The 25,484-nt window shown below is 49.4% G+C and overlaps 1 long non-coding RNA gene across 5 annotated transcripts; it reads left to right on the top strand.

The window, feature by feature from the left end:
- The first annotated feature begins 3,739 nt into the window (after positions 1-3,739).
- On the top strand, positions 3,740-25,115 carry LOC111098658. Of its 5 annotated transcripts, none has more exons than XR_005369148.1 (5): positions 3,740-3,845; positions 4,789-4,860; positions 19,698-19,791; positions 20,079-20,200; positions 23,684-25,114. It is a non-coding gene; the product is annotated as an uncharacterized LOC111098658 (long non-coding RNA). The 5 variants fall into 5 exon arrangements; XR_005369146.1 differs by having other exon boundaries at positions 3,754-3,890; positions 23,684-25,115; XR_005369147.1 differs by lacking the exon at positions 23,684-25,114 and adding an exon at positions 23,218-23,665 and having other exon boundaries at positions 3,754-3,890.
- The last annotated feature ends 369 nt before the right edge of the window (positions 25,116-25,484 follow it).

The raw sequence follows: 25,484 nt of genomic DNA, 5'->3' as shown, positions 1-25,484 counted from the left end.
GTGCATATTTATATATGCTGATATGTGTGTGTGTGTGTGTGTGTGTGTGTGTGTACACAATGGACTATAACTCAGCCATAGAAAAGAATGAAATCTTGCCATTTGGGGCAACATAGATGGATCTAGAAAGTGTAATGCCAAGTAAAATAAATCAGTTAGAGAAAGAAAAATACCATATGATTTCATTCATATGTGGAATTTAAGAAACAAAATGGGGATGCCTGGGTGGTATAGCAGTTGAGCGCCTGCCTTCGGCTCACGTCATGATCCTGGGTCCTGGGATCGAGTCCCACATCGGGCTCCCTGCATGGAGCCTGCTTCTCTCTCTGCCAGTGTCTCTGCCTCTCTCTGTGTCTCTCATGAATAAATTAATAAAATATTAAAAAAAAAAAAAAAAGACTTGTCCGTGAAGAGGCTTTCAAAGACTTTCTCAGGGCCTTCACCCTATTCCTTCTTCAGGGAAAACCACCTTGCTGGCACGCAACTGAAATACTGCGTGTTACAGCTGCACATCTCCAGGCTCAGGCAGCCCGCGTTTCAGGAGCCCCAGAGTCGAAGCCCTCCTGCAGGGACTGTCCTGAGCAGCTCTGAGTGATGCTTGGGCAGCTGGGCTCAACCGCCCAGGAGGGTGGGAGCTGCCTCCGGCCTGCTGCCGACCGCTTCGTTTCTGGGACAGTTCTAATCATGCAAAAGTTCTTTCTTGTTTCAGATCAAAGTCCCTCACCTGAGACCTTCTACCAGCAAGTCCTAGTTTGATCTGGAACGAATCCACTCCCTTTCTCACAAGACAGTATTTTGAATTCATGAAGGCAGCTCCAAGTTCCTTCTGTCTTCTGCTGATTCGACATCCTTACGTTCTCTTTTCTCTTACTTCTCTTTAGATATTCCTCAATGAAAAAAAATATCAAAGGATCTTAGTTTGTCTCCAGCACAAGTGAGACTTGTATAAACGCATCCTCTTTGTCTTCTGCCGTATTCCAGTCAAATTTTAGGGGTGACTACCAGCGTCCCCTCACTTGTGCTGAGAGCTGGAGCAAACTAAGATGTGGTTCCTGCTCTTGGTTGTGTAAGAGCAGTAGTGACAACTGCTAAGCACCAACTTGGGAAAAACTACCTCCTCCTTCCTGTGGAGTTTTTCATCGGTGTGGTAGGTACGCTCTCATTTGTGAGCAAACAGTGTCCTCTTTTGACTATAAGAAGAACTCTGGAATGGCTGCTGTGGGGGCTCAGTCCAAGGCATCTCTCCCATACCACCTTCCAGGTCACCCGGGTGTCGCTGTGTTTTTTTGTTTTTTTTTTTAATCTCCATTCTTGGTGCATCCAAGAACCCTCTCCAGTCGTCCCACCCTCCTTTCCCACAGGAACATGACACTCTCCCCTAAAAATCGTCCTTAATTAGTTAACAAAATTTCCCTCCACGACACAGCCTGCTCTCCCCCAGAAAAACCAGTGACAGATATGAACACCATTTGGTCTAATTAGTTCTGATATTTCACACAACATATTTGTGAGGTTTTTTGGAGGGAAGGGAGGGAAGGCAGGGAAAATGCTTCTATTAAAAGAACAGCAGGGAGGCCTGCATGATGGGAGGGGCAGAGTTTGGGGTCTTCTTCTGCCACCGCAAACAGACCCTTTGTTAAATCACTACCGCCTGGCCAGCAGACACTCTTTTAACTTCTTGAAACTGTTCTTACATCTCCATCTGCCTGCATCGGGCCTCCCCACGGATGAGACCCAATGTGTGTGCCTTATTCCAGTGACTTCTGCAACTCTTGCTTGAATGACCTTTTCTCCTCTGATGACAGAAATCTGTGCAAGGTGAGGTAATGTGAGAGGGGGTTCAGCACGAGAGACCTGGAAAGTCGGGACGTGATTTCTCTATCCACCCTGCTCTTGGCTTGCGCCGTGACCTTGGAAAGACTATTGAACTCCCGCAGTCCAAGGGCTGTGTGCTTGGGAGCGGTGGCGAGGAGAGGGAGGTGAGATCCTATCTTCCTATCTCGAGCTGCTGGAATAGATGTCTCTCAAGATATGGAATGCGGGTAATTATAGAGAGCATAAATTAGGAGCAGCTCCTGACATAGAAAATCAATCCTGTATTTCTCTGTCGCATTTGCTATCATCTGTTTACAACCTACAAGGTTTAAGAGCTATGTTTGCCAGTCCAGAGAGCTGAGCATACGCTTGGGTGTCTCACAGCGTGCCTACAATCTCCTGAACCTCACTGGGAGTCTATAGCTGAGAGCAGAAACCCATGCTGGGCTTTTCACAAGTTGAGGCGCATCACAGTGCCCAAGCCTAAGTAGACGGTTCACGATGGCAGGACCAGAAAGGGGGAGTATCCCAAGCCTTGAGGTGGTACCATAGAAAGAGCACTGCAAGGGGACTCAGAACTCCTCAGTTCTCCTCCCTACTCTGCATTGTGACCTCTGGTAATTCGTTCACCTTCCCAGGCCTGTATGCTCATCTCCAGAACCAGAGAGTTGAATGATTTTCTCAGGTTCTCTGCAGTTGAAATGGCCATGATTTTATGGCCAAGCTTGCAGAAAAGAATCGAAGGTATTTTAATAACCTTGGTGTAAGGCCAGTAGGATGAGCCCATGCTTCAAGCCCAAGGGGTACCTGAGGGATTTCTGCAGTCCTCCCTCCTGAGGGGCTGCGTCTGTGCAGGTCTCTTGGGGATCATGGCCCAGGCTGGCTCCCCAGACTGCCTCGATCATCACCCCCAGTTATCTGGACACGTGTCCTGGTCCTCACTTGTCCTGCCCTTGTCCCTGTGCACCCTCTGCTGCTGCTCTGAACACGGCCCTGTCATGACCTCCACCTGAACTGGCTGTCCCACCAGCCGGGGAGGCGAACCTACTGCTGCCTCACAAGGAAAGGGTGAAATCAGCCACGATAGTGGGTGGTGCTTAAGAAGATGGCCTGGGAAGACCGCGCAGGTGTGAATCTCAGCTTCGCTGGAGCAGCCCCCACCCTGGCATTGCTGAGTCTCACTTTCCTCTTCTGGAACGTTGCATTAAGAATTAAAACCAAACCAAAAGCAACATATAAAGTACTGAGCACAGGGCCTGGCCTCTGATAAACATTCAATAAATACATGTTAGTAATGGCTCTGATCACCAATTCTGATATGTAAGGGTTTTTCCTCACACCAAACAATTCTCCGACATCACTGGGTTGTCCCACAGTTCAGCTCAGTTCTGATGCTACCTGGAGATGAGATCAGATTCCACGGGGTAAGGTGTCCATCCCACAAGTCGATGGAAGGTCCAGGTTGTGTCTCCTGTGCTTCTGGCCCACTGGCTATAAATCAGAGGTTCCCAAGACTCCTTCCTTCCTTGGGTTAGATTAATTTGCCAGCACAGCTCACAGAACCCACAGCATTTTACTTACGAGATTACTGGTTTATTATGAAAGGATATAACTCAGGGACAGCCAGGTGGAGGCGAGGCATTGGACAAGATACGGGGAGGGGCTCAGAGCTTCTGTGTTCTCCCCAGAAACGCCTCTCTCCCCGGATCTCCACCAGTTCACCGGCCCAGAAGCTCTCCAGACCCCTCCTTTTGGGTTTTGCCAGAGGCTTCATTACTTAGGCACGATCAATGAAATCACTGAACTCAATCTTCAGCCCCTCATTCCTCCCTGGAGGTAGGGGCTCGGGTAGTACAGAAAGTTCCATCTCTCTAATCACATGGTCGGTTCCCCTGGCAACCGGCTCCCAGCCTTTGGTTATCTAGAGGCTTTCCAAAAGTCACCTCATTAACATAACAAAAGACACCATGCTCTCTCTCTCCTCACTTAGGGAATTCCAAGGGTTTGAGGAGCTCTGTGCCAAAGACGGGGTATGAAGACCAAATGAGTATTACTTCTTTTATCACAACATCACGGTTGGTTGTTCTTATGTTGATATTGTTCCTGGTGACAAATCCTTCTGACACTTTCCCTCCGATCAGAAGCTTTCTTTACCAACGTGCCTTAATGATCTTGTGGGTTTTTTTTGTTGTTTTTGAGGGACTAGATATATGACATTTAATCATATCCCTCCATGAGTTCTGAGTCCTTTCAGAAATAGACCAGAAGTCAGATAAAAATAAATTAAAATAATCAGCCTCATTGCTGGTAAAGCTGGATTAGGGAAAGAGAATTGGATCCCAAAAGACCCAAGTTTTTCCCCCAAGTCTACACAGAGAGCTGCTCTGGAGGGAGCTGGGTGGGCAAGGGCAAAGATACTGCAGGAGACAGACAGAGGCCGAGGTGCCTGCGGTTTTTTAACACATGAGCTCTGCAGGGCACAGAAAAGGAGCTCCCTGGGGTTTGAAGCCTGCCAATCCCATCATAGATCATAGATCATGATTCTTTTCCAGAGTAGGAGGGGCTGACTCGAGGGGCAAAATGGGCAAAAGGTTCCTTTCCAACAGCACAGCAAGGGTGCAAATATCTAACTCCTTGGGTCAGGCAGGAAGCCGGGGACAGGGCGAGTGTGTCCCCACTACAACCTCCTATTACGAATCCCCTTGTTTTGGACCCACCAGAAACCACCAGAAACCCTCATAAACCGACTCTTATACAAACTTTCTAGAAGTTATTTAAAAAAATCCTGTATGTCTTCCCGTAACACATTCTGTTTTAATATCTCCTTTTATCATGAAAAGAAGATATGATTATTGTGAAAAATTAGAACATGAAAAATATATAAATACCAGGTAAATGTCCCTTGCACTCTGTCATCAATGTCCCTTGCCTCTCCTCCAAGCGAAAGCCCATTAACAAGTTTTGTGTCCACAGAACATTTTTAAACAATCTACATAAGCAAGATTGATGGACCAAGAGGACCAAGCAAAATTTATGGACCAAAGGGTAAGTGGATGCGTTGTGCCCTCTTGCTAAATTCATGTGATATGATGAGCCCTTCCCGGGTGCCCTGGGCCGTCTGTCCGAGGTGGGCAGTGCACACCTGCTTAGTCCCTGTCTTCCAGTCAAGTCCCAGTGTTGGTGTATCTTCACCTGTTTGCTTCCTGCGGTGCCAGGAATGTTTGGCCTTGGCTGGATTTCTGCCTCCCCGGGTTGACCTCCTCATTTTTAAAATACAGAGGCTTCTGGGACATCCCTTTAAAGTTAAAGACAGGCTTTAAGCTATGACCATGGCTCCCTACCGGCCCACTCTGAAGTTCTCTGAGCATTCTTACAGGATTCTGACCTTTCCCCACTGCCTGGAAAGGTCTGGAATCCTCCTGCTGTCCTGCCCACTCCTCCCTGTCCTCCAACTCCCACAACGTCCCTTGCGCTGGATGCAGGCCTCTGAACATGCGGTCTCCTGACCCAAGCCCTACTGGTCTCCCATCTGGGTCTCTTGTGCCTAGGCTCCGTCTCTGTTCCCCTTTCTCTCCTCCCTGTCCCCATGGCGGAGATTGGACTCCAGCCCTGTGCCCCAACCTCCTCCCCCCCTTGGCTCGCTGCTTTCCCAGGGCCTTGCTCTGGTTTTCCCACATTAGCCCCACTATTGGCCTGGACGTCCACCTGATGCAAACACCATCAGTCCCCACAAGTGATAGGTTGTGTCCCTCCTGCCTCCCCACTCAGGTCAACTTCCGGCTCATTGACGCCAGGCTGGGAAGGCCTCATCTGCCCCCATGACTCCTAGCCCTAGACCTCCTGCCACAGGGCTCTGGGCTGTCCCCTGTCTGGCTGTCCTTGGCCTGGGCCTGCCCCTCCCCCCGGAAGGAGTCCCTCACATACTGTGCAATCGAGGCCGTGTCTTTGGTGACATGTTCAGCTGTCACCGTTCTTTCCCATGAGATGTTAACTGTCACTCAAAGACCGAGCAGGCTTGCAAGTTTGCAGCCCTATTTGGCAATTTATTTATTGTTACTAATACTCTGTCAGAAAAATTGTGAGGTCCCTTTAAATATGTGATTTTAACAGGCTTTCTCTGGGGAGATTTTTGTTTGAGGGGCACATTTGCTCCCTAAGGGACACAACCCTAATTTTATCTTGAAATTCAATAAGAAAATAAGAGGCAGGTCTTGGGAACTCATTTCACAGGCAGCACACGGCAGCGGGAGCCGAGGGAAATAAGGACATCCACGTTAGTCACGGTGGGGGTGGCCTGAGCGGCCCCTTCACTCTGGAACCACTTCTGCCTTTGGTCTCAGGCTGGCTCTCCTTGGCCAGGCCCCACTCCTTTGTTTCATCCAGTGCTCCTGCAGCACTTACCATGCGCCGGCCCCTGTCCTAAACACGGCAGGCAGGACTCAGTTAAGTCTTTAGGCAGCCTTGCAAGGCGGGTGCTCTTCTTCTCCCCGTTTTACAGAAGGGAGAATTGAGGCAGAGAGAAGTTCATGAAATCGTTCAGGGTTACCATCTAGTGAGTGGCCGAGGAGGGATCAGAACCCAGGCCTCCCGGTGCCAAGAGTTTGCGTGACTGCCGCCGCCCCCGGCCGCCCCCCGACACAGGGATGCTGTTCCTCTGCTGCCAACCATCTGCTCTTGCACTCACTCCCTGGGGAGACCCCTGTCTCGCTCTCACTGCACAGGAGATTGCACGTGCCAAGCTGGGACTCACAATATCCCTGCCACCCACCTGACACATAGGATTTTTTTCTTCTGGCATCCACTGCCTTCACCTGGGAAGATGAGTGGGACGGCCGAGTCGATTCTGTGAGGATGCGGTGTCTGATTTGTCCTCAGATGAACTTGTAGCAAAACCCAGCATCATGCCAGCCCCGTGGCGGCTGCACAGTTTCCAGTTGTGGTCAAGGACCTTCAGCGGCTGTTCTCTCCATCTTGTCCTCAAGCCACCTCATGACCATTTGCGGTTTGGGTCCAAGCAGCCATCTCGACAGCCCATCTACCTGCCTGGCATCTAGTGACATCCCTGCCTTTCTCCTTCAGGCACTGGGGACTGATGGTCAGGGTGGCATCCTTCTTTCTCAGTTTGGTGGTGCCAGGGGATTATGTGTTATGGAAAGGGAAAGCGAGATGGGGGAGCAGGAGGCTGGGGTGAGAACGTTTTGCATTCTAGTAAATGCCCTGGCTGCGTGTGACTCCAGTGTAGTGGATTGTGCCTTGTGGTCAGGGAGGATGGCTGTTAGTGATTTGGGGCCCCCTTGCACTTGCACACTTGACCCTGGGGCAGCAGCAAGGTGCAGGAGAGGGGGCTGGGATTGGGAGAACAAGGTTCTAGTGCCTGCCTGGGTTTCTCACCTGGATGGCAAAGGGCTCTGGTCAGACATTCTCTTGGCCCATCTGGCTCTGGGATCTGAGGGTCATACATAGCAGAGGGTCGGTGGCATGGAAGGGATGCCAGGAAGGCCTCCAATGCCTGATTAGTCTGCTAAAGCCAGACACTGCTTAGAGGCAAGGGGACAAGTGGCATTTCAGGTGGCTGGCCCTGGCGCTCATTACCAGAGCTCCTGATTACATGCAGCCACTCCAATGGCATTCCCACACTCACCTCCTGCTGCGTTCCACTCCCTAGGTACCTGCTCCCCAACTGGCGAGGGTCTTCTCAGTTATTTCTTTCTCTAACCACAAGTGTGGTTGCTCAGGGCCCAAAGGATCAAGGGGGAGGGTCCTGATGGGTGATGGGAATGACAGGGTCTCCCACCTAGCACATAGGCATTTAACTAAAGTCACCCCTTAAACTGGAAGTGGCAGATTAGTGCATCCCCAGAACCAGCCAAGAAGGACTAGGGTAGAGAGAACCTCTGAGCTTCAGTTTAGGAAGAACAGTAACTGCGGAGCTGATGGGGGATTCACCAGGCCCTTTGACGTGAACCCGAGTGGTCTGGGACAGTGCCTGGACATGAGGCCCCCCCGAAACACCCATATCTGTCCCTTCCCGTTTGTCCTCTTCCCCCTGCCGGCCACGCCATCCCCCATTCCCCTCCCCTGACCAGGCCACTGCCAGGCTCCCTGCCCATGATGGATTTTTCAGGCTTCGTTTAGTGACATAACCATCCCAGTAAAACATACAAATGGCCCAACCGTGGATCCTAATGTGCAGTAAACGGTTTTTCACCTCATATCATTTTTTATGGGAAGAAATTGGCTTTGTGCTTCCCCTGCAGGGCCACCCCCGCCCTTGCAGGTGGACCGTGCTGGGGAGGGTTTGCCTCCGCTCCAGGTGCTCAGCTGCCCACTCACGGGGGCAGGGGGCGGTTCAGCTTTGATTAACTGTCCTGTGCCACATTAATTTCTGACAAGAGGCTCGCTCTGTTGTCTCTACAGGAAAAGGGGGGTGGGGGCAACGGGGGGTAGAGGGAGAGAGCCGGGTTCTGGATTGGATTCAGCTCTTTGTCTGTTCTGGTGGTTTTTGGAAGGCACCACCTTCTGCAGGAATCCTTCATCCCTGGCTTCACGTCCCCTGCCCTTTCCTTGGTCCTACCTGTGTTTTCTGACCCGTGAAATGGGTGCCTTGGTGCCCCCCTCTCTCTGCCGCATGGCAACATGAGAGGGGCTCTCCGAGATCTCCAGTTACGGAGATGAAATAACCTCTGAATCAATGAGGGGACTCTCCTTACCCCAGGAGGGAGGGTTCAGTGATGCTAAACTCTAAACTCAGTGTCTTCCAATGCAAGCTCACTGCTAACCCCAGCCAGGTGAGTGAAGCCCCATCTCTGGACTGACTAGTCCTCGAAATTGTTCTCCTTCTGCCCCTTGGACCCATCCTGCCCCGGCTCCACCAGCGGCTTCATATTCTCCCGTCCGTTCTGAACTGGGGCATCTCCTAAGACTCCAGTCTTAGCCCTCTGCTTTTTTCTGTAAGCATTCACCGTGGACATTTCTAGAAGCACATCCAAGGTACAGGTGACTAGGGGAAGGAAAGCTGTCTGCTGAAAATGAGCTGGGTGATGACACAAGGTCCCCTCTGTCCACCGTGGAATCGCCCTGCTCTCTCAGGCAGCAAATTCCTTGCCTCTCCTTCTGCCTGCCTTCCTGCCAGCTGCCTTCTGCATGCCCAGGAAGGCATGGGCACAGCAGGGCTGTGATGCTACAGCTACTTGCTTCCTCTTCTTGCTGCTACTGCTGGCTCTGTCTCCACGGCCAAAAAGGCAGCTGGCCCTTGATGCTGCACCACCAGGTCTGCTGATGCATCTTCTGGTCTGTGGATGAAGCCACCTCCACTGTGTCCTGTGTGTCCCTTTGGTGGGGGCTGACTGTCCACCTCTCTACCCGGCCAGCAGTGGGGCAAGGATTGCTGCGTGCTCAGCACAGAAGGGTGCGTGCACGTGTGAGTGTGTGTGCGTGTGTGCATGTGTATCCAACCATGCATCTGTGCATGCTGACACTCCTCTGTAGCAGTATCTGCACATTTGGCTCAGAGGCACAGAATAAGTACACCTAGCACCTAAGAGGTGCTCTAATACAGAGATGCTGTTTGGGGGAGATCATTGTGCCTGAACAAAGGGAAAGTCCTTTAAAATGATAAGGAGCTCAAAAAAATGTCAGGGCCAATGATGATGATGGTTATTGTTCTGAGACTCTCTTACTCACGGTGCCTTCAGACCGCACTCCCCACTGGGGAGCCATGGAATGGAGTGCAAGAGGTAAGAGAGCTCAGTTGGAGCTTGCGGTCATCGCGGACCCCCAGATGGGTCCATGCTGGAGCCCACACTTCCAGGTGCATAAAGACCAGTCAGTTGGTGCTGGGGGCGCGTGGCCAGGGTGGAGGGGCCTAGGTACTGCAAGCAGTGCTCAGGGGATGTAGAGCTCGGTCTGTAGAGGACATGGTGGCCGTTGACAAGATCGGAAAGTTTTTCATACGGAAAAGCCCTTAGCGAGACTCAGCTTACTCCACAGGGCGAAACTAGGGCAGATTAGCCGAGGCTCCGGAGGCAATCTCCTCCCGGCATGTGACCCTCCCTGGAGTCATACAGGTGGCTGAAATTGTCCCACCGAGACGGGTCAGGTGGTGGCTTGACACCGCTGTCAGTGGACTTGAAGGATTCTTGCACTGGCAGGACGGCTCAGCGGGAGAGGATGCTATAGGATTCTTTCCTACTCCCCGGAGCCTTGGGTTTTAACCAGCTATGTGCCAAATGGGTAATTGGCACCCAGAACCACACACATAAGGGGTTCATACAACCTCTAGGAGGTGAGACTCTTAAAGTCTGCACTGTCTCTGGGCCCCCTGACCTTTGGGACCCAGGAAAACCCAAGCTAAATGTGCTCTGTGTTTCCCTGGAGACTCCATCGCCTATGGACAGCTCTTCAGGTGATGCTCCAACTGGAGACTTGGGTTCTAAACACAAAAATACAGCAATGAAGGTACGTTGGCTCTTGTGTCCCCTCACTCCATGTGACATCCCTGCTCCTCCTGCCTCTGCAACCGTGGCCCTGGCCTCCCCGTCCCCGCCTGTCCCGCAGGAGCCGGGACCAAGAAGTGTGTGAGCTACCAAGAGGGTGGGGGGCCACTAAACCCCTGATCTAGGAGACAGAAAGCACGGCAGTGAAAACAAATCTATTTAGAAGTCTCCAGCAGATTTTAGACACCTTGATTAATCATAACTTGCTACACATTATTTCCCTATAAACAAACTACAATGTTACTCATATAAACAGCTTTATCTTGACAGCTGCAAAATGTCAGGATTTAATGTAGAATGAGCAGAGATACACCATATGTTACCACTCCAGGCCTGGAACACACTAATTCACAGCATATTGCCTCATACCGAAGAGGTGATTACAGAAGAGGGGCTAGGGTTTTGCCTTGCCATCCTGGTACGTGCAGCTTCCCCGGGCCCCTGCGCCTTCTCTTTGGCCGAGCCGCATAATGACTAAGATGCGGAATGGGGGCAGATTCGTGGGGCTGCCAGCATCGAGCAAGACAGCAACCCAAAAAGTGGGGATGCGGTTGTGTTGTATTTTTAAAAATGGACTCAGATAAATACAGGTGTCCCACACTGGGAAGCCCATAGTTCCAGTACAATAATAAAGGGGGGAGAAGTCAATACGCGGCAGGCATCCTGCTGAGGAGGAACTGCTGCTGCCTTTGCCAGAATGAAAACCCTACAAAAGAGAGAAAACAAATAGAACCCCCTACAGGAACTGACAATTAAGAAACAAGTTAAATGCGAGGGGAAACCGAACTGAATGTTCATGAAAATAAAAGTTTATAAAGGGACTCCTTACCTGGGGCTGGTGGTATCCCAAAGAGAGAGAAGTACAGAATTTTCCCCAATAGGCTGCATCTGCTAGAAAACCCACAGGGCACATTTTCATAGAACGGTTTCCTTTTATTAATTTATGATAGTCACAGAGAGAGAGAGAGAGAGGCAGAGACACAGGCAGAGGGAGGAGCAGGCTCCATGCACCGGGAGCCCGACGTGGGACTCCATCCCGGGTCTCCAGGATCGCGCCCTGGGCCAAAGGCAGGAGCTAAACCGCTGCGACACCCAGGGATCCCATAGAACGGTTTCCTGTTTGTTCTTTTTGCTTTCTTTCTCTCCCCTCCTGTACGTCTCCTCCACCCCAATGTGGCATAAGTCAGCGTGTCATAGGCCGGGGGAGCCCACTGCCTCTGTTTATAAATACTGCCTTCCTGGAGCGCGGCCACGCCTGCCCCTGTAAGTGCTGCCTGTCTGCAGAGTTGAATAGATGCAACAGCAGCAGAGTTGCGTAGATGCAGCAGAGACCATTGGCCCACAGGCTGAGAATATTTACTCTCTGGCCCTCCATAGAAAACGTTTGCTGACCCTCTGCTCTCAACTATACATGTTTTTATGTCACTCCCCAGCCTAGACACTTAAGGCATGCTCTCCATTAATCTTTGGTCACCCAAGAGTCAGGCCCCTCCTTTTGGCTCTAGAACCTCAATCTTCTATTCTGGGGTGGGGGCGAAGGACCACCCACATTGCCCGTTTTGGTGGGACTGTCTACCAAGGGGGCAGGCGTGTGGCCACAGGTTGGTGTCAGACTTTCTCTCTGGACTGTGACTTGCCAGCCATGTGGGGCACAGTTGATTTGTCCCGTTGGTAGCTCCCCAAATCCTTGGGGTCCCAGAGCAGCCCTGGGTCAGGGGTCCTGGCTGAGCGTGAGGTAAGCGTGAGCTGCCTTTCTCCTTCCATGTGAATTTTCTTGGTTAAATAAGTGAGAGCTGGTTCCTGTTGCTTCTGACCTCAGTGGATGCCAGCAGCCTCTCAATGGCCCCTTGCCATCTGTGGGTCAGGTCTAGAGTGAGATCGCCTATAGAGACAACTCCCTGACCTGGCCCTGGCTCCCCTTGAGAGCCTGCCCACCCGTCACTTCTCTCCGTTCCAATGCTCACATTCCGTGGCTGTGCCCCACACTCCAGCTACTCTGGTAAGATGACCAGTTCACAGGGATGTCTTCCCTCCACCTTGCTGTGTGCTCCTTGGCGGGCAGGGAATGGTCTCATTTTTCTGTGTCCCCAGAGCAGAGCAAGGTTTTCAATGTTGGAAGAATGAACCCCTCTTTTTACCACTGGTGCTGTGTTTGGCTGTTAAGTTACGATCTCGATCTTCTGCTAGGAGTTCCCCAACGCATCCCAGCATCAAGTCCTCTTTCTGCGCTCATGCTGACTTTATCTCCTGGTCCCATCACTGACCTCCTACTAGTGATGCATTCAAGCCCTGGATTTGTGCCCTGCTCCTGAGATGGGCTTCCACTTCTCTCCTCCCGGCCTGTTTCTTTGCCCCTCGTCACTAAAGTCTATCTTGCTCTCAGTGTTGCCGCGGCTTACTGTTCTGCATAAGGTACTTGGAGCTCTGGTGTCTGAGACCAGACAGGGTGGCCTCCAACCCCTGAAGCCCTTGAGGGGAGGCATGAACCTTCTTAGCACAGAGTGTGTGCTAAACATCTCCATTTTTTTTTTCTTGAAAAAGGAGTCTCTAATTCTTTCCCTTTGCAAAAAAGTGAAGTCATCCTTGGGGAGCACACAATTGGCAAGGTGTAGCAGGACAGTTAATGCTCAAACCCTAGGGCTTGTGGCACAGATCCTTTCTCCAGGGCTAGAGGCATGGGGCCATCTTGGAATCTGGAACTCTTAGTGCCCGGGTCCACCTAGAAGAGATAAGCATTGTGACGCTTTGCAGGCTTCTTGGGGAGGGAGATGAATCACTCTCTGACGCACTTCTCTCTTGCTGTCCACTTTCATGGTGGGCCAGAACATTCTGAGTGCAAGATCTTGTCTGGATGTCAGAATCTTAAACATTAATTCTAATAATTCTTTTTCTCTAATGTTCTTATGCCAGAAAGACTCTGGGGATGTGCAAAACATCCCATATCCTGATCCTGCTGCCTGGGGTCAGGAAGGGTACTTGGTTTCTCTCCAGTTGGTATAGTCATCCAAAGAAGCAGATTGTCCCATATCCAGCTATGCAAGTCCAAACACAGGGGCCTAATTATGCCCAAAGAAGGCATAATTCTCAAGAGGAAGGCTCCTTCTGGGCTTCTGAGCTCATTTCTGAAGGTAATTGGCAGCTGCTGGTCCCTGCTTCCAGGAACCCCTCTAGGAACCATGAGGTTGAAGACAAATCTGGTGAGTGAGAAGTGAATTTGTTGTACAGAATGAACAAACCTCCTGAAGTGTCCAGGACAGGCTGGCTGTGTCACACAGGCTGCTTGATTGTTTCCACAAACCTTCAGAAGGTCTCTCAAGTTCTGGAATCTCTGGCTTAAAAACTACATCTCAAAGACTGCCTTTCACACTCAGAATGCACACAGTCTTTGCCTGACTATAAGCCATGTACTTGACCTGGAGTCTGGTTCTGGTGCCTTGGAGGACAAAGGGCCTCTGGGCATCAGCCTCCTGACTTCTCCTCTGGCCCCAGCTGGCCCAGGACTGAGGCCAACTCATTTGCCTTGCCTCATGAGGCCTCCAGTCTAGCTCCTGTTTCCCAGCTCTGAGCTCCTGGAAGAATCTGATGCATAGACTGCCTTTTCTGTCACCAGCCTGTTCTCCTGTTTTAAGGACTCGAGTCTAGAGCTCAAAAGACTCTGGACACCTAAAATAGAAATGTCTAAAGGAGCAAAGAGCAGCATTCAATCATTATCAAGTAAAGTGGCTTCCCCTTTATGATGTTATAACACATGGATTTGGATTTCCAGAGAGTAATTTCAGCATTAGCATCAGTCCTCAGCAATCAGATTAATGTGGGTTTCTCCACACTTACAGCGTGTGTGTGTGTGTGGTGAGAGAGAAGAAAATGAGTCTCAAAACAAAATATCCCTGGATTCTGATTACCTGTTGGTGAGTCCTAACTTGAACATTCTCTGCTCTGAGTTCATAGACAATTGATTGCAGTCTAAATCAGTCCCATGGGGGAAAAGCGAGACTAGTGATGGCTGGGAGTTTTGCATTTGCTTTAAGGGCTTTTATGGATTCCAGAGTCACCTCATGGTTACCAGGGCTGATGGAGGTTTGCAATAGCATGGGTAATCCAAAGGCAATGGATAATCTTTAAATCATTACCATCTGTTTCTGAAATGTACCATTTGATCATTCTCTGGAGCTGATTTGCCTTCCTAATCATGCTCTTCTTGGACTAACGTTAAAACTAACATTGCTTTCTAATGAAAAATAAAACCAGCTCTTAATACAGTGCTGAATCCACAATGCATGATGCAAAATACCTGAAAAAAAACCCACACACACAGGAGAGAAAAAGGACTGAAAGACAAAGAGAAGGGTGGTGGAGGACGAGCCTCGTCTTTGCCTCTGATTGATTTCTTGCCACAACTAGTGAGGGAGCATCAGTTCTCAGGACATGAGCCCATTGCACATTTTTTGCTCCAAGGAGAAGTCTTCTTTCCCATATGGAACTTCAGAGTCCCTGATTCCAGCTTGATGCAGCCTTGTGTGGAAGGGTGGTCACAGTTTCACCTATTTGCCCTGTTCAGAGGAGCAATTATTATTGTACACGGTATGAAATCGAGAATATACTATCCAGTGACAACTCAATGTTCCTCCCATGGCATCCCCACCCCTTCTCTCCAGAGGTAACCCCATTACCCTTGCAGTACTTTCTGTCTAATGTTCCCGGTGCGGGGGGTGTCTCTTCTTGATTCAGCTGCTCAGAAACAGCTCTCCTCACAGTCTCTTGAGCTCTGCTGCTGTTGCTCGTTCCCTTGGCATTTGAACAATGGCTTTGAGCAAATCTAGCCTTCTGGGCCTTCAATGCCTGAGAAAAGTCACGATCTTCCTCTGCTTGAAGCATCCCTAGACCTGGGTCCCCACTCCCGAGCCACCCACATCTCCATTCTTTCTCTCCTGGATGTTTTTCCAGTTCATGTCAAAGGACTCCAAAGGCCCTTTCCTGGCCTGCGTGGCCTCCGTCTCTCAGTGGGGTAGCATCTGACAATCTTGTTTTGATGTTCTTGTGAAGCCCACTTAATCCTGGACTCTGGCTCCTGTCTGCTGAGCTGTCCTCCTCCCTCCACACCTGGTCCAAGAATTTCTTCTTCCCCCTCTCTCCACCCTTCACACTCATCACTATTACGAAGGTGACTCTCAGGTCTCTGAGTCTACACCTGACCCTCTCACTCCACCCCAGACTTGATTTCCATCTCTGCTGGACAGTTATATCATGATGTCCCCAGCACAGCTGCAGTCCTAGCTCGTGTCCTTCCTCTAACCTTTAGTGTCTTCAAAAATAGTCCCGTCACTCTCTCAGGTACACTTAACTCCTCCAGATGGTTCTCTCATACCCAAGATTGGCCAATTCTCTCTTGACATTTTTTTTTTTTGCCATAACCATCCTTTTATTTCAATTCATACAACTGCCATTTCATGTCCAAACCCTTGTGGCCCAGCACCTGAATGATGCCAGTAAACTTTTAACTGATTCTCCTTCAGCTCTCTTTCTCCCAGATCTATCTGACATAGCATCTTCAGATAAATAACATCCCAAATATGATTTTATCATGTCATTCTTCTAAATAGAGTTTTTAAAAAAAGCCTATATAAGCTGTTATGAAGCAGGCAAAATTCTGTAGATTCATACTTATCCTTTTCTTCCTGGCTTCAGCTATCAAAAGGAGATACTAGTATATACTTTTCTTGGAAATTATATTGCTGAAAGAAAACAACTTTATAGCTTGACTTCCAAGTCAACCTTAAATGGTCCCTAATTTATCTTTTCTGTTTTATCTGCTCTGTTCTTTTGGTTTTATTTTGGAGGCATTATGGTGCAGTGAGTCAAAGGGCTCTGGACTCAGCCTAATTTTATATTCCTGATCCTCCAAATACCAATTTGTCACTTTGGAGAAGTTTGTAAAAACCCTTCCAAGATTTAACTGGCACACCTTTCATTAAAAATGGAAATAATGTGTCTATATCATACATTGTTCTGTGGGTCACTTAATCCATGTAAAATGTTTAGCAATTGCCTGGCACATAATAGTGTCAAACATGCATTCATTCTTGTTTTACCTTCCCAAGTGTGAGCCTTCTGTTTAAGACAAACTGACATGCCCACTCTCTCTTGAATAATGCCCTTAGGCTTTTCTTTCTCTTTGGCTTTGTTCATGGTTCTTGGTACATCTAAAAAGTCCTATCCATTTTTTAAAGTCCAACCTATGGTCCACTTTGTCAGTGAAATCTTTCCCTGATTCTGGCTCCAGTGAAACTCACCTGTATGATACTGTCATGGCAGGTGCATGTCATTAGACATTTGTCAAAACCCATAGAATGTACGACACAAAGAGTGAACCCTAATATAAACTGTGGACTTTAGTTAGTAATAACATATCAATATTGGCTCATCAATTGTAACACATGTACCATAACTATAGAAGATATAGGGAAGGAAAGATGAGGTGTATGGAAACTCTCTGTACTTTCTATTCACTTTCCCTATAAACATAAATCTGCTCTAAAAAATAAAGCCTATTAATTAAAAAAAAAAAAGAAAAGAAAAGGAAAAATCTGACCTGTCTACATGTGCGTGAGTTCTTTCAAAGTTCATTTCTTTATCTTCAGCCTAAGGTTTGTCTCGCTTGAAGATAACACAAAGTGGGTCCTTCAACTTATCATTTTGTGAATTCTTCTACTTTTTTTTAAAAAATGATAAAATCAAGAGATAATGTAGCTTAAGGAAAAAATAGAAGCATGAAATAAGAAAGGTCTGAGTTTATATCCTGGCTCCTCTTTTTATATGGCGATATCACTTGGACAAGTTATTTAACTTTGTTAGCCTCAATATCTTCATCTGTAAAATGGGGATTATAATATTTATTTGTCATGTTGTTGTATCTGAATAACCTGGCAGTTGCTATCTCATTATTAGAGGAGGCAAGAGCTTTCTTTATTGCTAAGTAATCTGCCAGAGGCACAAGTTCTTTATGAACACAAACAAAAGCATGACTGCTTTCCTGATCAAAAAGTGATCAGATTTAGAGAGATCAGATAACTTGGTGATGAGGATAGACACAAAGGACTTCACCCTCAGATACATTATGATCCACGGCATGGAAGGAGCTGCAAATGTTAGCTGAATCTGAAATACTGCTGCATGATTGTGTCAGTCGGTTATTAGTGTTTAACACAACAAATATTTCCACGTGGTCTTCATCTTGCAGAAGCAACACCAGGAACACAGGACCTCTAAGGTCACCGTGGTAGAGGATCAGACCCAAAAGTGGCTTATGTCACCTCCATTTGCACTGAGTTGGCCAGGATTCAATCATATTGCCCCTGTCTGATTGCAGGGCACATGGGAGAGAGAGCCTTCCTGCCATGTGCAAACAGCAGTCTCTGAAGAGTCATCTTGACCAAAGTTGGTGGGCTCAGAACGAATTGTTCCAATGCCTTTCAATTCTGTCCTGGTGAAATGGAACTGTCGAAGTGCTTTTGTTTGAAAATAAAATATTGATTATTTTGAATAGTGGTTGAGTTCAAAGACTAGGAAGAGAGAGGGTGATCTCCCAGTAATGAAAAGAGAGAAGACCGATTGCTTCTGTAGTCAATTATTTGAAGAAGGGCTCCAATATTTTAATGATGATAAAGAAAATCATCTCATTTGCTCCAGCCAATCCCAATAGAGAGCGTTGTTCTCTCAAACTATGGATAAAAATGTCAAAAATGAAATCCATTTGCATCTGCAAATTAAAAGGAGAGAATGCTGCAGTTTTGTCCAGGAACTGAGGGCCGACGTCCCTCTCCAGTGTGGCACCATAAAACACTTCTCTCGTCTACGTGCTTGCACACCACGTTATATGCGTTGATTCACTTCGTTCCTGGGGAGAATTTCCATCCAACAACAGGACTGACATATGACTGGATCACTTTTTGTCTCTAGCCCACGTGGTCCAAAGCAAATACACAAATTGACAAGGCACCAGCCACTGCGTGGGCTGGTCCTCTGGTTTATTCTCATTTCAATGACTCATATTATTTGTTTGATCTAGCAATGGTGGCCCAGCCTAATTTGTAGTATTTATGATAATACTGTTTTAGTGCTAGATAACAATCTTGTAGCTCATTAGGGAATTTCCGTCACAAATACCCATCATCAAACATACTTAATCCTGGCCCGGCTCCTGGAGGCACAGAGGTGACCAGAGCGAGCCTCACGGTCCCCCACCTTCTGCTCGCACACAAAGCTCACACACAAGACTGGACACACCAAGCAGCTCCCATGCGGACAGTGCTGTGTCTGTGTGCACTGATTCCTCACCACCTTCCTCCTTCTCCTGGGGGTTGGCAGCAGAGCTCTCGCTCCCCCACTCCCAAGTGGTGTCCAGAGGGTTATGGGAGCTCCTTATAAGCCCCTTACTCTCCATAAATGCTATGATTTGCAGCCTCCCTCCTTCTTCATCATGTCTTAGGCTGGAACAGGGGCTCCCCAGAGGAGTGCCAGGCCCTCCCGCGGTCATTAAAGGAAGCAGAAAGGAAAGTAAGCCCTGAAGGAGCACCTTTTGGGGTCAAGGCTCACCGGCCCATCTGTTTCAGGGTTTCCCTTTGTCCCCACTGGGAGCCCGAGGGAGGAGGTGCTAGCTCCTTGTGCAGGTGGGGATGCTGAGGTCTGAGGAGTTTAGGTTCCCTGCCCAAGGCCACCAGCTGCCGGGGGTGGAGCTGGAATTGGAACTCACGTCCACAGAGTTTCCAGCACCGGCTTCCATCTGCCACACTTGGCTGTGAGCAAAGTGAGCAAGAGGGGAAATGGAAGGGCCTGGAGGCCGCGGCCACCGTTGGCCACCACGCGTGCTGTGACTGCCGAGAGCTGGGGTGTCCTGAGCGCAGCCTGCGGGAGCCCGCCGGTCTCCTCCACGTTCATGGGCCCCATGGGGCCTCCGGCCAACGCTCCAGGGCCGGCTGTTTCCTGGCCTGGGGAGCCCTGGGGAGCCCTGGGGAGCCCTGGGGAAAGGGTAGCTGGTCAGGCCCTAGGCCCGGGGAGGGCCCTTGTGAGCTGGTGCTGCCAGCCCTGCCCGGCAGGTGTGCACAGAGCCCGCCGACCAGGTAGGTGGTGGCCACATCCCAGGAAGGCAGCTCTGGGGACTCCTTCCCCCGCCTGGCCCTCTGGCCTGCCACCTGCCCCTCTGCTGCCCCGGACTTCCGTTTCAAGGTGGGCCAGGGAGGAGGGGGTGGGAGTGCAGGGCCCTGATAGAAGGTTCTGGTGCCAGGGCCCCATCTGGGTCCTCGGAGGCGGTGGGCAGCTCTTGCCGTGGAGCTGCTTCTACTGAAGGAGCGCTCGCTTCATCCTGTCCACCTTCTTGCTCCGTCCCTGCAGGGCTGGTGTGTTTTCCTGTCTGTTCTTCCTCTGTGTAGAGGACGGAGCGTGGCTGTGAGTCAGAGCAATCCAGGAGGAGGCACTAGGGAGGAAGGTAGGCTCTGGGCCTTTCTAGACCTCTCTGGTGTCTTCTGAAGGCTGGCTGGGATTCTCAAGTTCCCTGGGGTTGGGAGGGGCCCCTCTGGCCTGCCCCAGGGAGTCTCCTCAGCTCCATCCCCGAGCCCTGGGGTCTGGAGCTCAGTGGGGCCCTGCTGCTGAGGCAGGGGAGCAGCTGCTGGGGCCGGAGGAGAAGGGGGACGGGGCTCCTCCATGCCCAAGTCCCTCCTCCAGCCAACAGCTTCCTCCCCCAAAGGGGCCCAGCCTGACCACATCATTCCCTAGGATTTCTCGATTTTTGGACTTCCTCAAGACCTGTCACAGGCTTGGCATTTATTCGGCTCAGGCCACGTCACCCTCCAAGGCTATTGCCCTGTTTTGGAAATTCAGCAACTTCTAAACTACATGTGAGTAGAGAGGTGTCCACCAAAGTCCTGTGGGCCTTTTCGATGGTGTTCCCTCCAGACTGCCCTCGTTCCTGGAAGTAGGCCACGTCCTGGCTGTCCAGTCGGCTCTCTCGGCTGTTTCTCTGGCCTTGGAGCTTGGCAAGAGGCCTGTGCTTCCCCTGGCGGGTAGCACTCCTGTCAGTGACCTGTCCAAGTCACTGCAAAGCCAGCTTCTGTTTACCAGCTAATCCAAGCCAGTTTGATTTAATTTGTATCAAGCATTGTGTGGAACTCTCCAGATTGGGTGCTGCAGCTAGCACAGAGTTTACACGGTCGCTGCCCTTGAGGAGCGCACAGTCTGTCGGGCAGTGGATGGTGGCCCTAGCGGTGTGTGGGACGGGGCAAGGCCAATGCATAGATGACTTAATTCCAGGTGGTCAGGGACTGTTTCCCCACTTCCCTGTGGGTCAATTCCACTGGCTATGCTGGCTGCGGAGGCAGGTTTTCTGGAGACCTAGAGGATGTACAGAAGTGGACTGTCAGGACCCTCTGTTCAGAGGAGAGCAGAGAAGCCTATCCATTGTTCTAGGGTTGGAGAAAGGACTAATCTGTGTTTTCCACTTGTCATGTCGAGGGAAGCCTCTGTCACACGTATTTTATTGTGGCAGAGCTGCATTGTGCCGCATCTGTGTGGTGTGGGACACACAGGGCCAAGTGGGAAGTCAGCCCCTACGCTAGCCGACTCGTAACCTTCATCATGTGCTCACCTCTCGGGCTCAGGAGTCCTTATCTGTAGGTGGGGTGGTCAGAAGAGCTTATTTCTGAGGGTCCCTCTGGATTTGCTGCCATTGTTCCCCAAACTGTTTGCTCCCAAGAGCTTCCTTCTTCACCTGCAGGACAAAAGACCTGAGCGACCTCCGGGGGCATCTCGGGGTCCCAGGGCGGCCTCCCTCCCTCGTCCCAGCACCCTTGCTTACTTCCCTTGCACTGAAGCTGGGAGCCACCGTGTACTCAGGGAATTGAAACCTGTTCTTACATGAAGTAAAGCACCCACCACAAAATCCAATCACACCTTTAAATCCAGTTAGTGTGATTTGGGGTATGTTCTTTTTAGAATTGGATTCCTTTTGCTTCATTGGAATAATTACGAGGTGACTTGCACAGGCCCTGAGATCCCCAGTGAAAAGTACCATCAGGGCCTTTAGGTATGTCCTCCATCAGGCAGATGACCCTGATGTGGATGAGCTGATAGATTCAGTGCGACTCAGACACGGTCATGCACTGAGGAATTATGTTATTTTCTACATTTTTTGGGGGACAGCTGTTTTACTGTGAACTGTTTCAGGTGGCAAAGCATGACTGGGGATAATCATGCCTGCTAGGATAGTGGAGATTGGTGTGTGTGAGTGCATGTGTGTGCATGTGGCATCACATACATGTGCATGCCTGTGGTGTATGTGTGTGTGCCTGTATATGCGTGCATTTGTGTGCATGCCTGTGGTGCATGTGTATGCATATATATGTGTGCATGTGTGTGCATGTGGCATTGCCTATGTGTGCATTTCTGTGGTGCATGTGTTTGTGTGTCTGTGTGTGTACATGTGTGTGTGTGGTTAAAAAGGAAGTGGTTGGTTAAGGGTTCAGCTGTCTGGAAGAAGAAGAAGTTTTACATCAGCCCAGGCTTCTAGAAAGGTCCAAGAGGAGATATCATCTTTCCCAGCATCCCTTCTTTGGAGCTGGTCCCTTGGCATCGCCAGATGAGGGCCCCTTGTTTGCAGCCCTGGAGACTTAGCCCTCTTGTGAGTGGCTCCCCAAAGTTGCAGACTCTCTGGAGACTTAATTGGCATTGTTTCACTGAACACAGAAACTTGGGTTATGACAGTTTTGCTCTTTAAATTGTCAAGGAAGGAAAGGTGCTTTGAACTGCAGCTGCTGGAAGGGCAGGGGGACCTCGCTTAGAGTCACCCCTGCCTCCGTGAATGCTCAGGGAGCATGAAATAGCGACAGGAGACAAACAGATAGATGGGGTGGGTGACCAGTACAAGCACAACAGGCCATGAGGATCCTGGGAGGCAAGCCTGCCCATGTCATCTAGGACTCGCTGAGCTGATGCAGCAGACCCTCCGTGGGCACAGTGGAGGCTGAGCCCTGCTTTGGCCATTCTCCCATGACTCTGGCCCTTGAGGCATGTGGCTGTGCCCTCTGCTGACCCAAGCATTGGTGGTTCTGGGCTCTACTGGGGTGAGACTCCACTAGGATAACTGGACAGCTGGTCTGGGGCTCGGAAGGCAGGAAGTCAGGGAGATAACCTATAAAACGAATGACCTGGAGGCACAGGTATGGGGAGCTCTCCAAACTCTCCCTGGGCCTGGTGAAGAAGGAGAGTCCTCAACAGGCCTGGGGAAGGGAAGGAGTGTGACAGGGGACAGCTGGAGCCAGACCTGGACTCCAGTGAACACAGGTGTAAAGAGGTGGATAATGATGGGCAATTCCCAAGAGTTTCTTCTGGAGTGTCTTTAATTTCAGTATCTACTGTGGAATGCTGGAGTCAGTTCTTAGCTGTGGCATTTGCCAGTGGAACTCAGAACAGTCCCTTTGGTCCCCAACTCAAATGCCTCATCTGAAACTTTTGAGTCATCCAGTTTGTCTCTTAGCCTGACACTCGGTAATAAGTTCCTGAGGTAGTAACCATGTGTGCTTTTATTATACACCCAAACAGTAGATGCAGAGTCATACTCACTCTGTTCTCTCCTTCCTTTGCCTTTGTTTTTAAATATTCAAACTCCTTCTCTTTCCTTTCTTGTGTCAAAAGGGAAGGAGAAATACAGCTGACAGGGAAGTAGATCAGGAGTAAACCATTGTCCCTGAGTTAGGTTATGAGCTCCAAGGAGAGGGTCCTTTCTCGTACAAGGTACGGGGTCCTTTCTGGCCCAGGGTCATTGTATATTTTTCGAGTGAAGCATGCAAGGCGAACTAAGCCTCAACGCTGGGAATTAATAGGAGGACACAGAAGAAAATCTTTCATATTTTCCCACCAGCTGACCCTGGGCCTCTCAGGGAAGTTGATGATGGGTCTTCCTCAGTGGCCAACGGCTGAAGATTTGTTTCCCTCGCTGGCTGAGTGTGCAGGTCTCTGAGTGTCACCACTCCATCTCGAGAAGTTGGGGATTTCCCAGTCTGGTTCGTGCTTCCAGAACGCATGGTCCTCAAACTTCAATGTACACCAACCCATGACACTTCTCAATTCATCCTTGATAATCAGTTGGTCTCTAATTACCTCCATTCGCAATCTTATTAAGTCCAGACCAGAACTCTGAAACTGCGGACAGTTGTCTCTAGCCGTCAATGCACCTGAGGCCCTAGGGAGGCAGGATCTGGGTCTTAATGTTTGTAAACACTAAGCTGATTTCAATTACTCATCTGAAGAGGAGGCGACCCCTCTTCCTCCCCCATTCCACTGACCACATGGACTAACATTTACTCTTCTCTTGGTGAGTTCTGCAGAATTTTGCTGCTGGTGCCCCGTCTCACACACCCCTGAGATACAGGCATAGGAGCTTCAAAAGAATCCTCACTTAACACCACCACCAGTACCACCATTGTATTTCCCATTTGCACCACCCCTGGGTTCAGCATGGGGCCTCCAAGGCAGTGGTGGCTGATGGAAAACCTCTATGTGCAGGGAAGCCGGGTGGCTATCTAGAGCCACTAGCCCTCTGCCCTGGAGGCAGAGCGTCCTGCCCTACTGAGGCTGGGAGGGCCCGCCACTGCTGTCTGGATGCCTTTCCTCCCCTCTGTGATGCTGTCATGGGGCCAGCTGATTAGTACCTTCCGCTTGGTTGCGTCCCCACAATCTCTTGATGCAAGAGCGTGCAGAGGACAGATTGCAGTGATGAGTACATTTCAAAATTTGGTTTGTTTACTTCCCTCTGCTTCCTATTTTGTGCCGGCGGGTGGTCTTATACCACAGGCAATGCAGACAGCTTCTTCCTTTGGCTGCTCCCTCCCATAGAGAACATGAGAAAAACAAGACATTTTTCTCCAGTCACAAATTCCACAGGGCCCTCGCAGTTCTGACTCCAGGACCCAAGTACCCAAGAGATGATGATGCCTGCAGTCCTCCAGGTCAGAGGGATGAAGCAAATGAGGACCCAGGCTGGGTGTGTACGATGCCAAATGTACACTCTGACTTCCAACCTTGAGCAAACTGCAGACCGAGCAGTCCCGTGAAGCCCTGGACGATCCAGATGGTAATGAAGCCTCATGAAACATTCCCTACAAATGAGTGAAGGGCTGCAGGAACCCACCACAAAGTTCATTTAATCCACAGATATCCTCTGTTTTCATCAGCCTTGTCTGCTCTGGACAGTTGAGCTAAAACTGCTTCAGCTTATGGGTAGCATTCATCCAACATGAAGAGTAATGACCCATAGAACCCTGGGCTTTATGGGGAGAAAACAAACTCTTTACTTACTAAAACCACACAAAGAAAAAAAATGCCCAAGTATTCCCTATACTGGAAGGGATTAGAGGTTAGTTTACTTTGCAAGTAAAATAGGATGGAGTATGCCGTACGGTTCCATTTCTATGAAGTTCTAGAACAGACTAAGCTAATGTGTGGCAGAAAAAATTTCATAAAGGTTGTTGCTCTGGGGAGCAGGGGAGAATTGAGGAGCAAAACATTAGAGAATTTTCTGGGGTGAAAGCAACATGCTACCCTGTATTGGTAAGGATTTAAGTCACAGCAAATACATGCACTTAGCAAATGTACACTTAAGATTTGTGCATTTTGTTGTATGTAAAGTTTATCTCAAAAGAAATCTGTAAAAAATCTTCAAATCTAGTTAATGACACTCATGCTGAATTATTTACACAGAATTGTCCTGAAGTGTACAATGCACCCAAATTAAGAGAACTTTGAGAATTTATTCTGTGGTTCCCCATGCAAAATAAAATTTATAGCATCAGGTCTTATGTTTAAAGTCTTTCATTCCTTTCGGGTTAATTTTTGTGAATGGCATAAGATATGGACCCAATTTCATTCTTCTGCGCGTGGTGACCCCGTTTTCCTGTCACCACTTGTCAAAGAGACTATCCTTTCTCCCTTGAGCATTCTTAGCTCCTTTGGGTGCTGTTGGTGGGAATGTACATTAGTTTGGCCACTGTGGAAAACAGCATGGAATTCCTCAGAAAAGTAAAAATAAATAAATAAATAAATAAATAAATAAATAAATAAATAAAATAAAAGTATTAGTATATGATCCAGGAATTCCACCACTGGGTATTTATCCAAAGGAAATGATAT

Source organism: Canis lupus, chromosome 14, assembly GCF_011100685.1.
Source record: "Canis lupus familiaris isolate Mischka breed German Shepherd chromosome 14, alternate assembly UU_Cfam_GSD_1.0, whole genome shotgun sequence".
NCBI classification, from domain to species: domain Eukaryota; kingdom Metazoa; phylum Chordata; class Mammalia; order Carnivora; family Canidae; genus Canis; species Canis lupus.
Note: the sequence above shows the minus strand (reverse complement) of the source record. Positions and strands in the feature narration are given on the sequence as shown.